The sequence below is a fragment of the Erythrolamprus reginae genome, chromosome 9 (assembly GCF_031021105.1).
Source record: "Erythrolamprus reginae isolate rEryReg1 chromosome 9, rEryReg1.hap1, whole genome shotgun sequence".
Lineage (NCBI taxonomy): Eukaryota > Metazoa > Chordata > Lepidosauria > Squamata > Dipsadidae > Erythrolamprus > Erythrolamprus reginae.
Window position 1 is genome coordinate 39,443,468 of NC_091958.1, and position 13,782 is coordinate 39,457,249.

Below are 13,782 nucleotides of genomic sequence, written 5' to 3' on the forward strand. Positions count from 1 at the left end.
AGTAGTCCTAGCCTTCTGGAGAAGTGATTTAAATAAGGCTGGTGGAAAAAGGCCTGCAGGAGTAGGCTTCTCTATTGGTAAAGCCTCATCAGCAGAGAGGGCCCCATCCTGACATTCTGCCTCCTCCAATACTGAGGATTTTCATTATCTGAGGTATCTGAATAATTATGATCCTCTAATGCTCCAAAGGATTTGTGTTGCAAAGGAGGCTGGTTCAGCAGAGGCTGGGCCTGGTTTTGTGGGCGACTGGAGCAAGCTCCGGTAATCACCATGTAGAATGGAAAAACAGCCATTTGGCAATAATATTTTGAATGTTGTTAGGATCCAATATTGGTGGCTGGGCTGTTTGGACAGTCCTTGGTTGTTGCCCTACCTGAATGCCAGGTGTAGTAGGCAAGGCTGTTATATTACTAACTAGCAGTGGTAACTGTGAAGCAGTTGCCATGTGTGGGTTATTGGATCCAAAAGCCGAAGCCACCTGAGGGGGGAGGCACTTGCTGAGCTGTGGCTTTAAAACCTGCCTCCCCCCACACATTTGTGTTAATTAGAGACACCCTCTCATAATCCAAAGCTGACCGCCCTTGCTTGATGAAGTTGAGGGAAAGTGAGGTGGTAAAGACGACTGCTTTTCCACTTTATTGCCAGGTTTGTGCGCTCGCTCACACTTTTTGTCACTCCACTCTCCCGCTCTGAATGACTGAGGCATTTCAACAGGCAAAGAAGCCTTCCGCTCAGAATATGATGCCTTTGCTTTTGTTATCATTTTGTTCCCCTTGCATGGCATCAGCCGCTGGGAAATCTGCTGTGAATTCTCCATAGAGATTCTCCTCAGCCCAGTAAGTGAGGGAATCTGCTGACAGGCTGGATAACACAGTCTGAAGTTATTGGCTTTTGGCGCGGTGGCAAGCCCCCAGCGCCTGTAAGATGGTGGACATGAGCGGGAGATTTAAAATCTGGTGACTGGTAATCACCTTGTAGAGAGGAAAAACAAATACCAGCCAGGAGATAGTATAAAATGATCGGGCAAGGCCTTTGTGATCAGTATGGCTGGATTACTGTCCTGAGCTGACTTTGAGAAGTACAGCCTGTGACAAGCGGTCCGGTTACTGAGGTAAAATATTACAGCCAAGTTAAAAATACAGTCAACTGTGATGAGATAACAGCAGAAGAAACTCTTGTAGTGTTAAATTTTCTTTTCTTGTGGCTATCTATTAATCAGCAGTCAGATAGGAATTCCACATCCTTCCTCATGGAGGACTGAGTCTCAAACTGGAGATATTACATGATGGCCGGATATGTATATCATGCTGTTTTGATTGACAGACTCATTCCTCAATGTGATTGGATGAGGAAAACCCTATCTGAAGGCTGACTCCAATTATCACGGAGAAGAGCAACCAAGATGATGAGGGGAATGGAGGCTAAAACATATGAAGAACAGTTGTAGGAATTGGGTATGTCTAGTCTGATGAAAAGAAGGACTAGGGGTGATATTTTATTTATTTTATTATTTGTCAAAACATATACAAGATAGCAGTTATTGGTATAAATACAAACATAAACAAAGTAAATAGATGTGGTAGCAGTCTTCCAATGTCTGCCGCACAGACGAGGGAGTCAACCTATTCTCCAAAGCACCTGAGGGTAGAACAAGAAGCAATGAGTGGAAACTAAACAAGGAGAGAAGTAACTTAGATCTAAGGAGAAATTTCCTGGTAGTTAGAACAATTAACCAGTGGAACAGCTTGCCTCCATAAGTTGTGGATATTCCAACACTGGAAGTTTTTAAGACAAGATTGGATACGTTTGTCTGTAGTGTAGGATTTCCTGCCTAAGCAGGGAGTTGAACTAGAAGACTTCCAAGGTCCCTTCCAACTCTATTATCCTATTCTAAATATAAGGATTTTTTTAAAAGCTGAAAACAAAACAGATTTGTTCATTTAGATTGTAGTATGAATTTGCAGAGACTGAGAAGATCTTTCCAGGGTCTGGAAAGTTTTTCAGTCGTGAAGAGATGCCAATTTGGCCCATGGCCATATTTTTATGAATCACAGGGTCGTGTTTGTGACTTTGTTCAGTGACATTCCTTTTTGCAGTGTGAGTGGTGTATCCCTGGCTCTATGCCTGTCACGGAGGGTCCCCGTGTGAGGTGGATCTTTCTGTTTGGGCCCTTGAAGTCATTCCCAGAGCTGAATCTGAATGGGTAAAAGCACCCGATGCGAGAGGGGATCGATCAGCAATTTTGAATGGCACACCGGCGACAACCTTGATGCTTTTAACCAATATAGATTAGTTTAAAACATCTTTAGATTGCAGAGCAAATAATTTTGCAGACAGCGAGACAGCAAATATCGGGACCTGGACTAGAAGACCCACAGGGTCCCTTCTTTTAGGTTTAAAAAAATTAAACCTAAAAGGAATGAAATTTACAGGTTGAAATAAAGACGTTAGTGTACCTTCACTGTAGCAAAGCACTGAGCAAATCTCTCACGATGTTTTCGTTCACAGTATGATAACATAACAGCATCCAGTTATGTTCACCACATTATAAAAGAGATGTTGAAACTTTGGAAAACTTGCAGAGAAGAGCAACAAAGGTGATTAGGGGACTGGGGGCTCTAAAACATAGGAAGAACGGTTGCACGAACTGGGCATGGCTAGTTTAATGAAAATCGAGGGGAGACATGATAGCCGTGTTCCAATATCTCAAGGGTTGCCATAAAGAAGAAGGAGTCAAACTATTTTCCAAAGCACCTGAGGGTAAGATGAGAATAAATAGGTGGAAACTAATCAAGCAACTTAGAACCAAGGAGAACTTTCCTGACAGAACAATTAATCCGTGGAACAACTTGCCTCCAGAAATTGTAAATGATCCAACACTGGAAGTTTTTAAAAAGAGATTGGATAACCATTTGTCTGAAATGATATGCATGGAGGTGGACTAGATGACCTCCAAAGTCTCTTCCAACTCTAGTAAGCTGCATCCTGTAAATGAAGGAAATCGGAGTATTTCAGAGAGCTCTAGGAGATTAATACAAGTAATCCTCCATGTATCACCAAAATTGAAGCCCAATCTTTCTGTTGCTAAGTGAGACATTTGTTAAGTGAATTTTGCCCCATTTTTATGACCTTTCTTGCCACAGTTGTTAAATTTAATTTATTTGACTTCTATTAATGTATCACCGCAATTATGAATAGAATAGAATACTTAATTGGCCAAGTGTGATTGGACACACAAGGAATTTGTCTTTGGTGCAGATGCTCTCAGTGTACACAGGTGTCCTTTGAAAAGCCCCTTTGGGATCTGGGCAGAATGGGGTCTCTTCCATCCCTGAAGAAGGAAAAGGGATGAAGTGGAAGGGCCTTTCTTTTAGGCTGCAACTCGGGTCTTGTGCCTGAGGTTCCCTTTGCAAATAGGAGGTGAACCTACCAGGCCTGCTTGGGAGGAATTCAGTTTTTTCCATGGAGGTTGGATATTATTTGATGGCGTAGTCCATGTACACAGTTGGGATTGAATCAAGGTATTGATGGCCACTTCTCCGAAAGCCCCACAGAACCTGGCCATCAGCGACAGAACAACATCCACAGGCAGATCGAGTGGTAAGCTATAAGGTGACCAGGCGTCCTGTTTTCAGTGGGACAGTTACGCTTTTTAATCATTTGTCCCGCGTCCTGCTCTGTTTGAAAAATGTCTTGCTTTTTTTCTCTCCCAACCAGCCCCCTTGGAAGAGGCTGGAGGAAGGGGATTCTGGGCTCTCCATTGCTGCCTTACCCTCCCCGCCCCTAACCCAGCTTGGCTAGAGGTCTCTGCGTGGAGAAAGAGGAAGAGGTCTCTGTGCGTGAGGAAGAAAGAGCGAGGAGGCCCACTGAGGTAAAGGGGTGCTGCGGGGGGAGGGGGTGTGAGGAATGGACTTGCTGAGGGGAGGCAGTGTCTCTGGGCGCTCAGCAAAGCTTTGGTTGCTTTGGCGTTTCTGGAGGCTCCGGCCAGCCTGTGGGCGACATCCTGGCGGTTGTGTCTAGGCTGCGCGCAGTCCATCCGGGCGCCTCAGGATCCGCTGAGGGGGAAGCACAGCATTGCTTTCCTTCGCCTTAGAGCTGGCGGACCCCACCTGAGTGCACTCAGGGGCATCCTGAGGCGGGATCTTCCCCTGCCACCCCCCATTTGCCCCCTGCCCTCAGAGCCCCCGTTGGGCCAAAGGAACAGGTGGGGGGGCAGCCGGGGGAGCCCGGGAGGAAGGAGCCTCCTGCTGAAGGGCCTGGCCCAAACGGGGGAAAATCGGGTGGGGGGAGGCCAGACTAGGCTGCCTTTGCATCTCTCTTCCAGGTGGGCCAGGTGAAGATGCTCCTGGACCAGAGCGCCTACTGAGCCCTGGGGAGGGGGCTGGGTTTGTGGAGGGGGGGGAAGGCCCTAGTGGAGGAAGAAGAAGAGGGGAGGAGAGGAAGAAAAGGTGAGGAAGAAAGAGCGAGAGGGAGGGAAAGAGGGAGAGAGAGAGAGAAAGAAAGAGAAAGAGAAAGGGAGAAAGAGAAAAAAGAGAGTGGTAGAGAAGGAAAGAGAAAAAGAAAGAGAGAGGGGAGGAGGGAGAAAAAGAGAGAAATAGAGAGGAAGGGAGGGAGGAAGAGAGAGAAAAAGAGAAAGAGAGAGAAAAGAGGAAGAGAGAAAGAGAAAGAAAAAAGAAAGAAAGAGAGAGAGAGAGAGAGAGAGACAAAGATAAATAGAAAGGGAGGGAGAAAGAGAGAGAGGGGAAGGGAAGGAGGGAGAGAGAAAGAAAGATACAGGGAGGGAAGAAGAGAGAGAGCAAAAAATAGAGAAAGGAAGAGAAAGAAAGGGATGGAGAGAGAGAGATAGAAAGAGGTGAAGGAAGGGAGAGAAGGAGGGAGGGAGAGAGAAAGAGGAAAATTTTCTTGCAACTTTTTGGGTAAGCCCCACCCACCTACCCACCTCACTCAATGGTGTTCCTCTTTACCAATATTAAAATCTGGTCACTTTAGGTAAGCATGACCTGATTTTTGGTCTTGGATTTTTTTTTTCTTCCTTGGAACTTCGGCCTTGGGGTATTTAATCTTGGTGGGGAAGCACCAACCATGAAAACCAGAAATTTACCCTCCTTTTCTCTTTCAGTTATGGACCCAACTGAACAGGTTGTGACAACCACTGCCCTGCACGAGAACGTCCTTGGGGAACCGTGGAAAACAGCCGTGTTCGTCGTTGGGCTCTACCTATTTATGGCCCTCTGCTTTGTTTTGCGCGATTGCATGTAAGTGGCTCCTGATCAGGGGAGGGGCGTCACCACAACTGAGGGAGGCCTGGAAAGCCCCCCCCCCCCAAATCCTGGTTGGGCTAATAGGAGGAAGGATAGACTCCCTCGGGGCTGGAAGGGACCTTGAAGGTCTTCTAGCCCAACCCCCAATCTATTAAGAATGAGCTTTGCTATCCTTCTTCAGAAACAATCCACTCACTGATATTTTGTTCTTTTTATCTTCTTCAATCCACAGAATAAGATGCAAGAGTGTGTCACCAGAACCACCAAGGGAGGCCGATATCATCAGTGTGAATGGCGACATACCGGAACCCATCCATACCCGCATCACCTTTATTGATGAACAAAGGATGTCACACCTCGTCTCGCAATCCACAACAGTATGATAGTAAGTGTTTGAACTAATTTGGTCGTCAATTTTCCTTTATTTTTCTATTTGAAATACTGTATATTCTGTTTTTATTGTTGCTGTTATTTAATTCTGCATTCGTTGTGTGGATTTGCATTTCTTGTTTTGGGTAGGGGTGCTTGGAGTGTGGAAGCCAAAGGGAAAGGAAAGTAGACACCTTTAATGTTAATTTGGTTGCTCGGTTTTATTCATTGTTTTGTTTCTTGCTCCATTATTATTAAAATATTCAGTCTGTGCTGTTTTTTGCCCAGGAACAAATGTGAACAACCCTCATATTGTCGAGCAGGGCTGAAGGTCTGATCTCCTCGTTCATCAATTATGGTGATCTGGGAATGGATGGATTCCGGAATGGAGGTTCCACAGTGATGGCTGCCTCCTCATCCTCAGCTGGTGGTTCTGGCAACACTTGCAACATCTTGAATGCAGAAGCCAAGGATGAACAATGACCCCAAGGATGAACAATGTCACTTTCCAGGATCTCCAAGGACGTTCTCGGGTTCTCACTGGACCCTTCGAGGCATGAGAGTTAAAATTTGTTTTCACCCTTTATTTCTGACATATATTTGAACTGTATTTATTTTTAAGAGACATAGACTTACATGAAATGAACATGGAAAATACCGATACGGGTAACCGCGAACTGTTTATTACATAGAATTAAGTATAAAATATAATAAGGAAAGAGAGAGCAAGGTATCTCTCTAACCCCTTTTCAAATTTGTGTGTATTTGTGTTTGCCTTTGTATTTTTGTACTTGAATTTATATTGTTTAATTTTTAAAAAGTATTTATTTTTAAAAAGATAGGAATTGATTAACTTTCATTTAATTTGACTTAAGACTTTAAATTAAATATTAAAGGAAATTTCAACCACTACAATAGTGTTTTTCAACCTTTTTTCTTCGGGGGAAACACTTTGGCGTCGTCAGATTTCTGGCAGAACCTGTACTGTGTACTGGTACTGTTTATGTCCCTTCAAGGCGAGCCCACAATTTTTTTTCAATCTAAAAAAACATCAGGCAATTGCTCAGTAACGTCAGCTTCATCTAACTTTTGTTTTTTAATAAATAGGTCCATGTTAAATAAGGTTCAGGAGGGAATGCTAGGAAAATGAACCCAAGAACAAGGGGGCACAATCTGAGGTGAGCTGGGGGAAAGATCAGAGACAACGTGAAAAATATTCTTTGACTGAAAGAGTAGTAGATGCTTGGAACAAACCTCCAGGAGACGTGGTTGGTAAATCCACAGTAACTGAATTTAAACGTGCCTGGGATCAACATATATTCATCCTAAGAATAAATACAGGAAATACTATAAGGGCAGACTAGAGGGACCATGAGGTCTTTTTCTGCCATCAATCTTCTATGTTTCTATGCATCCCTGAAAAAGAGCCTTCTCAGTGGTGGCCCCTTTGTGGAACATCATTGCCCCAGGAATACAATTCCCCCTCCCCATCAAACAGCGGTCAAAAGCCAAAGCTGAATCATGACAAAAAGGCGGCCAAGGGCTTTTTGGTGCACTTCTGAAAGCTTCGGAAATGCGGCTTTTGGGGTCGCTTCCATCCAGTGATGGCAAACCTATGGCACAGGTGCCACAGGTGGCAGGCGGAGCCATATCTGCTGGCACGCAAGCCGTTGCCCTAGCTCAGCTCCAATGTACCTGTGTGTGCCGGCCAGCTGCTTTTTGACTCACACAGAGACTCTGGGAGGGCGTTTTTGGCTTCCAGAGAGCCTCTAGGTGGATGAGGGAGGGTGTTTTATACCGAGAAGCCTTTGGAGCCTGTAGAGAGTGAAACTGAAGCCTACTGGGCCCACTAGATGTTGTGAAACAGTCCGTTTCTGGCCTCCAGGGAGTCTCCGGGAGGTGGGGGAAGATGTTTTTGCCCTCCCCAGTCATTGAATTATGGTATGGGAACTCAGGTATGCATGATAGCACACACGCCCACTCTTTTGGCACCGGAGAAATCGCCATCACTGCCCTATTCCATTTCTGACAGATGGCAGTACAGTCTCTTCTTGAAAGTCTCCAGTGATGAAGCTCCAGTTACAGTTTCGGAGGCTCGGGTTTGTAAGTGGAAAATGGTTCTTGAGAAGAGGCAACAAAATCTTGAACACCCGGTTCTAATCTTGAAAAGTTTGTAAGTAGAGGCATTTGTAGGTAGTTGTACCATTGTATTTACTTTATCACTGTATCTCTCAAAAGGTGGCAGAGGATGATCCTGTTCTCAGAGCGTCCGGTACAATAACCTCTTCACACCTGCGGCTTAGCTGAATCCATATTGGATTGTTGGGAGGGGTTTCTAATTCCTTTATCCTAACTTAAAATAATACTTTAAATAATTCTCTTAAAGATGGGGCCTAGGGGAAGAGCCTTTTCTGTGAGGGCCCCGGCCCTCTGGAATCAGCTCCATCTGGAGATTGGTACCGCCCCAACATTCTTTGCCTTTGGTAAGAATTTGAAAACTTAGATATGCCGCCAGGTTTGGGGTCATTAGATCCCAGCCTCTGGCCACTGAATGTTTACTATGTTTAGATAGATAGATAGATAGATAGATAGATAGATAGATAGATAGATAGATAGATAGATAGATAGATAGATAGATAGATAGATAGATAGATAGAATTAATTAATTACATATTTGAATGTTTAATTGATACTTGCTTTCTGTCCTACATGTAACCTGTATCTCCCTCCTTCCTAACCCTAATTTAAACCCTGAATCAGCCTAACCACACTGTGCATTCGATGGAGTAAATCTTAGTAACATTTACTAGTCACAAATGGGGCTTCTGACTTTTTGCCACCATAGACTGACACAGCTTTCCTCCCACAATCCCTCCGTCAAACGGTCTCTCATCCAGATTCCCACCTCTATTTCTTCCTTGGCTCATTTTCTAAAAGAAACCAAGCTAAATTGTTTATAAACAGTGCATTAGGCGACATGACTGAGTCATGTCTTCTTAGTTTAGACTAGTTCATGTTCTTTCCTTTTTCCTCATCCTCTCATCCCCTGTTTCCCAAGGTGGGGCCCACACCCCACAGGGGGGAAATTTCATTTTTAATGAGGGCCATTGGAACCTTGTTTAAACCTTGTTAAGGGCCTATTAGGTTCCCTCTGCATTAGTTCACTTTTTGAATAATAAGAATTATATGTCATGGGGGGGGGGGCTCAGAATTTTAGAGATGCTTAGGTGGGGCATGTCCAAAAAAAAGGTTGGGAACTGCTGCTCTAATCAGAGGTAAGGAACAATGGCCCCTTGTGTCTTGTGGACTTTAACTCCCATAATTCCTGAGCCAGCCATGTTACCTCAGGGATTATGGGAGTTGAAATTCACAAGTCATAAAAGGGCCATAGTTCCCTACCCATTCTCTGGATAAAGCTGCTAGATGAGATCATCCATTGGTGTGGTAACCTCAGGATGCTAATAGTGCCCAATTATATCTCTTGATCTTGAGCATGCAGGCCTTCCAAGCTCCATTTTTGCTATTTCACTGTTTCCATGGCAGCCAAGTGGGCCAGATAGGCCGACTTCACCCTTTCCGGGCTGCATGAAATCCTCTGGAGCCTGTGAATGGCGAAAAACAGACCCAATGGACGTACCAGAAATTTTGAAATGAACTTCCATTTCATGGGCTGTTTTTCCAAACCTGGGGAGGCCAAAAAATGGCCCAATGGGCCTACTGGAAGTCCAGAAGCCCCAGTAAGGCCTGAATACTTGTGCAGGAGGGGCAGCAGGGGGAGTTGTGCATTTATTTATTTATTTATATCCCCAGGCATGGGGGAGCTAAGACATCTGCCCCCGGCTTTTTTATATTTTATGTTTGGCATGTATGTGCTGTATGGTTTTTAATTGTTGGGTTTTTTTATATATTTTTTATTATTAGATTTGTTCCATTCCGTACAAATCTAAATAATAATAATAATAATAATAATAATAATAATAATAATTATTATTATTATTATTATTGTTTGTTTACTTGTTTGTTTGAAGATATTGAAGAGAATACACATGTAGTAATATATATATAGAAAAGGATAGAAGAAAAGATATAAAAATAGAAGAGAAGATATATGAAAGGAAGAAAAGATATATGAGATAAAGGAGAGACAATTGGACAGGGGACAAAAGGCAACGGCAGTGCATTATGGGTGTGGGCTAACCCTTTTGGCACCTGAGGGGAAAAAGGTACACCATCACTGTTCTAGGCCATCCTAAGCAGCCTTCTAGAATAAACGTGACTGGCTCCGCCTCAGGGAGATGGATTTGTAATTATTTTCTGTCAGTTGGAGGGGGGGACGACCCGGGTTTTCCCACCAACCGTTTCTGCAATTTGGCCTGCGATAAATATAATGAAGGAAGGCAGCACCATTCATCAGCCTCAGGACTGCGGCAGGAGAAGCCTTTGAGGGGCAGAAGGTTTTTCCGCTGACATACTTTTTCTTCTGTTCAAAGGCTGCTGGACAGTAATTCAAGTTGGCCTTAAGGAAGAGCCCTCCGTGGGTAACTAGAGAAATAATTCAGCATCTGCCAGATAAACGGAGACAGAAAACGGGCATCCTGCCCTGATTCTCTCTCTCTAGTATGGCTGCTTTAGCTGCTCTGTACCGAGGGACTCTTATTAGCAGAAGAAATTAAATTAAAGCTCTTGGCTACCAAATTATCTTGGAGAAACATAATATTAGCTGCCAGAATCTGTTGGGTCAATTTTTTCCATTAGTGCTGAAAACTCTGTTATCAACTTTCTGTATCAGAAATGCAATTTCTCTGCTACTGGACCAGTCCAAGACCTCTTAAAGGAAAAATTAACAACAGTGGCCGGAGGCACCTTCCAGGTTCTAAATAGCATCCAAAATTAAATCAGAGGCAAAGTATTCCTCACAGTCCCAATTTATTGCTTGAGCCATGTTGGTATCTCGGGGTGAACTCCAAATCTGAGGTCCCCCAGGTTTCACCACCCAGCTGAAAGTTGTCCCCACACCCACAAATCCATCCCATTGTCCAATCTTCAAATGCCAGCCTGGCAGAGTCCACCCATCTCCTTCGATGCAGGTGTAGAGGTGCAGAGACAAAGGATGACCTTGGCTATCTAGAAGGAATTTATTATGGCTACATGCTAACAATCTCATCCCATCCCCCCTCCCAATTTCCCTTAGTAGAAAATGCATAGTAGAATAGTATAAAATAGTATAAATAGTATAAAATGTGGCAGACCAAAGATCCCGCCCTGAGTCTTTGGAGAGAGGCGGCATACAAATCTAATAAATAATAATAATAACAGTAATAATAATAATAACAATTATTATTATTATTATTATTATTATTATTATTATTATTATCCCAAATAAAATGGCTTTAGCCTGACTAACCACCTCCTCTCAAGAAAAGACCACATCCTAAAGATAAAGAAAGAAAATAACATAGTGGGTTAAAAACGCATCATTAACTTGTGCCTCAGGGGACCCTTTGGCTTGTCTGGATATTTATCATGGAATTGCTTCACTAATCTGTCAGATTTTACATTCCAGACTTTTACCCAGGTAATTTCAGGCAAAGGCTATCCCTTCCTATTCTGCCGGCTCCTGGCACGAACTTCTAATTAAATTCAAAAGTAGCCAAAACACACACACATGGGAAAAGTCAACAATACTTTCTTTATCCACAGAAAAATAGAAGCAAAACCCTCTTTTTGTAGTCAAAGGGTTCACTTGTAAAACAGACTTGAAGGCACTGAAATAACAAAAAAACAAAAAAACTCAAAGCAATTAACAAGTAGCTGTGAAGTCGTCACAGCTACTCTCCTTCAGACTTTGTTTAACTCACTATGATTTACGTTCAGAGTCCAGGTATCAAAGTACAGGGTCCTTGGAGAATCCGAAGAGTCAAGGCAAATCCACAATCACAAACAGATAATGATCCACACTGAGAAGCTGGCATGCTGCCCATTTAACAGCAGCCCTAATTACTTGAACCACACCCAACCACAGGTAAACTCTCTTATCTCTTGTAATACCTGCGTAGCTGCTCTCTTCTATTCATGGCTCTTCGCATGCGTGGATCTATAACTTCTTCCTCATCAGAGTCCAGTGAAGATAAGGAGGAGGATGAATGGCTCCTCCTGGGCTGCCTGCCAAGCCCCCCTCTGAGGGTCCTATTTCACAGTCACTCTCTGCTGCCAATGATACTTCGCTGCCTGAAGAAGTCGGCAGTAAAACAGGCCTTTGACACTGGGAGGTTTCACCCACATCCACCCCCACAGTCCTTGGGGCAGGAGCTGGGTCAGAACCAACCACAACACCTTCCAATGCACTAAATATTGTAATCGACCTCAAGATTTTAGAGTCTAAAATCATATTTATCTATCTATCTATCTATCTATCTATCTATCTATCTATCTATCTATCTATCTATCTATCTATTTATTTGATTTATATGCCGCCCCTGTCCGCAGACTCGGGGTGGCTAACAACAGTAATAAAACAGCATATAATAATAATCCAATACTAAAAAAAGTTAAAAAATCATTACAGTATTATAAAAATCAAACATACATACACATATACCATGCATAAAATTGTAGAGGCCTAGGGGAGAGAGTATCTCAATTCCCCCATGCCTGGCGGCAGAGGTGGGTTTTAAGCAGCTTACGAAAGGCAAGGAGGGTGGGGGCAATTCTAATATCTGGGGGGAGTTGGTTCCAGAGGGCCGGGGCCGCCACAGAGAAGGCTCTTTCCCTGGGACCCGTCAAGCAACATTGTTTAGTTGACGGGACCCGGAGAAGACCCACTCTGTGGGACCTAACTGGTCGCTGGGATAGGTGCAGCAGAAGGCGGTCCTTGAGATAATCTGGTCCGGTGCCATGAAGGGCTTTACAGGTCATAACCAACACTTTGAATTGTGACCGGAAACTGATCGGCAACCAATGCAGACTGCGGAGTGTTGGTGTAACATGGGCATATTTGGGAAAGCCCATGATTGCTCTCGCAGCTGTACTCTGCACAATCTGAAATTTTCGAACACTTTTCAAAGGTAGCCCCATGTAGAGACCGTTACAGTAGTCGAGCCTCGAGGTGATGAGGGCATGAGTGACTGTGAGCAATGACTCCTGGTCCAAATAGGGCCGCAACTGGTGCACCAGGCGAACCTGGGCAAATGCCCCCCTCGCCACAGCTGAAAGATGTTTCTTTAATGAGAGCTGTGGATCGAGGAGGACGTCCAAGTTGCGGTCCCTCTCTGAGGGGGTCAATGATTCTCCCCCCAGGGTAATGGACGGACAGATGGGATAGTCTTTGGGAGGCAAGACCCACAGCCACTCCGTCTTGTCTGGGTTGAGCTTGAGTTTGTTGAGTTTGTTTACTTCATAGTGAGTCTCCATATGTGGTACCTTGCTCCATAGTAGTAACTGTGAGAGGGACTTTGGAATCCTAGTGGATAACCAGGGGTGGGCTGCTGCCCAGACCGGGGTGGGTGGGGTGAAGATGCAGTAGGGTAGTGAAAATGGAGCTCTACCCCAGAGACCCAATTTGCACTGAATGATATTGAAAGAAAATGCAGGGCATCCTGCATAAGCCACACCCACAGTGTGGTAGTAAAAATTTTGGTAGCCGGTCACTGTGGACAACCATTTAAATATGAGCCAGCTGTGTGCAGCAGCTGCCAAAAAGCCAACACAGTTCTAGGTTGCATTAACAGAGGGAGAGAATCAAGATCACGTGAAGTGTCAATACCACTTTATAAGGCCTTGGTAAGGCCTGAATACTGCATTCAGTTTTGGTCCTACAATGTAAAAAAGACGTTGAGACTCTAGAAAGAGTGCAGAGAAGATGATGAGGGGACTGGAGGCTAAAACATATGAAGAACAGTTGTAGGAATTGGGAATGTCTAGTCTGATGAAAAGAAGGACTAGGGGTGACATTTTATTAATTTTATTATTTGTCAAAACTTATACAAGATAGTTATTGGTATAAACACAATCATAAACAAAGTAAATACAAATAAATGAGGACATGGTAGCAGTCTTCCAATATCTGCCACAAAGAAGAGGGAGTCAACCTATTTTCCAGAGCACCTGAGGGTAGAACAAGAAGCAATGGGTGGAAACTAAACAAGGAGAGAAG

At 44.0% G+C, this 13,782-nt stretch overlaps 1 long non-coding RNA gene across 1 annotated transcript; it reads left to right on the forward strand.

Moving 5' to 3' along the window:
- Positions 1-65: 65 nt before the first annotated feature.
- Positions 66-6,465, forward strand: LOC139172560 (uncharacterized). The gene is made up of 5 exons (XR_011559890.1): positions 66-153; positions 3,718-3,871; positions 5,120-5,255; positions 5,494-5,646; positions 5,919-6,465. It is a non-coding gene; the product is annotated as an uncharacterized lncRNA (long non-coding RNA).
- The last annotated feature ends 7,317 nt before the right edge of the window (positions 6,466-13,782 follow it).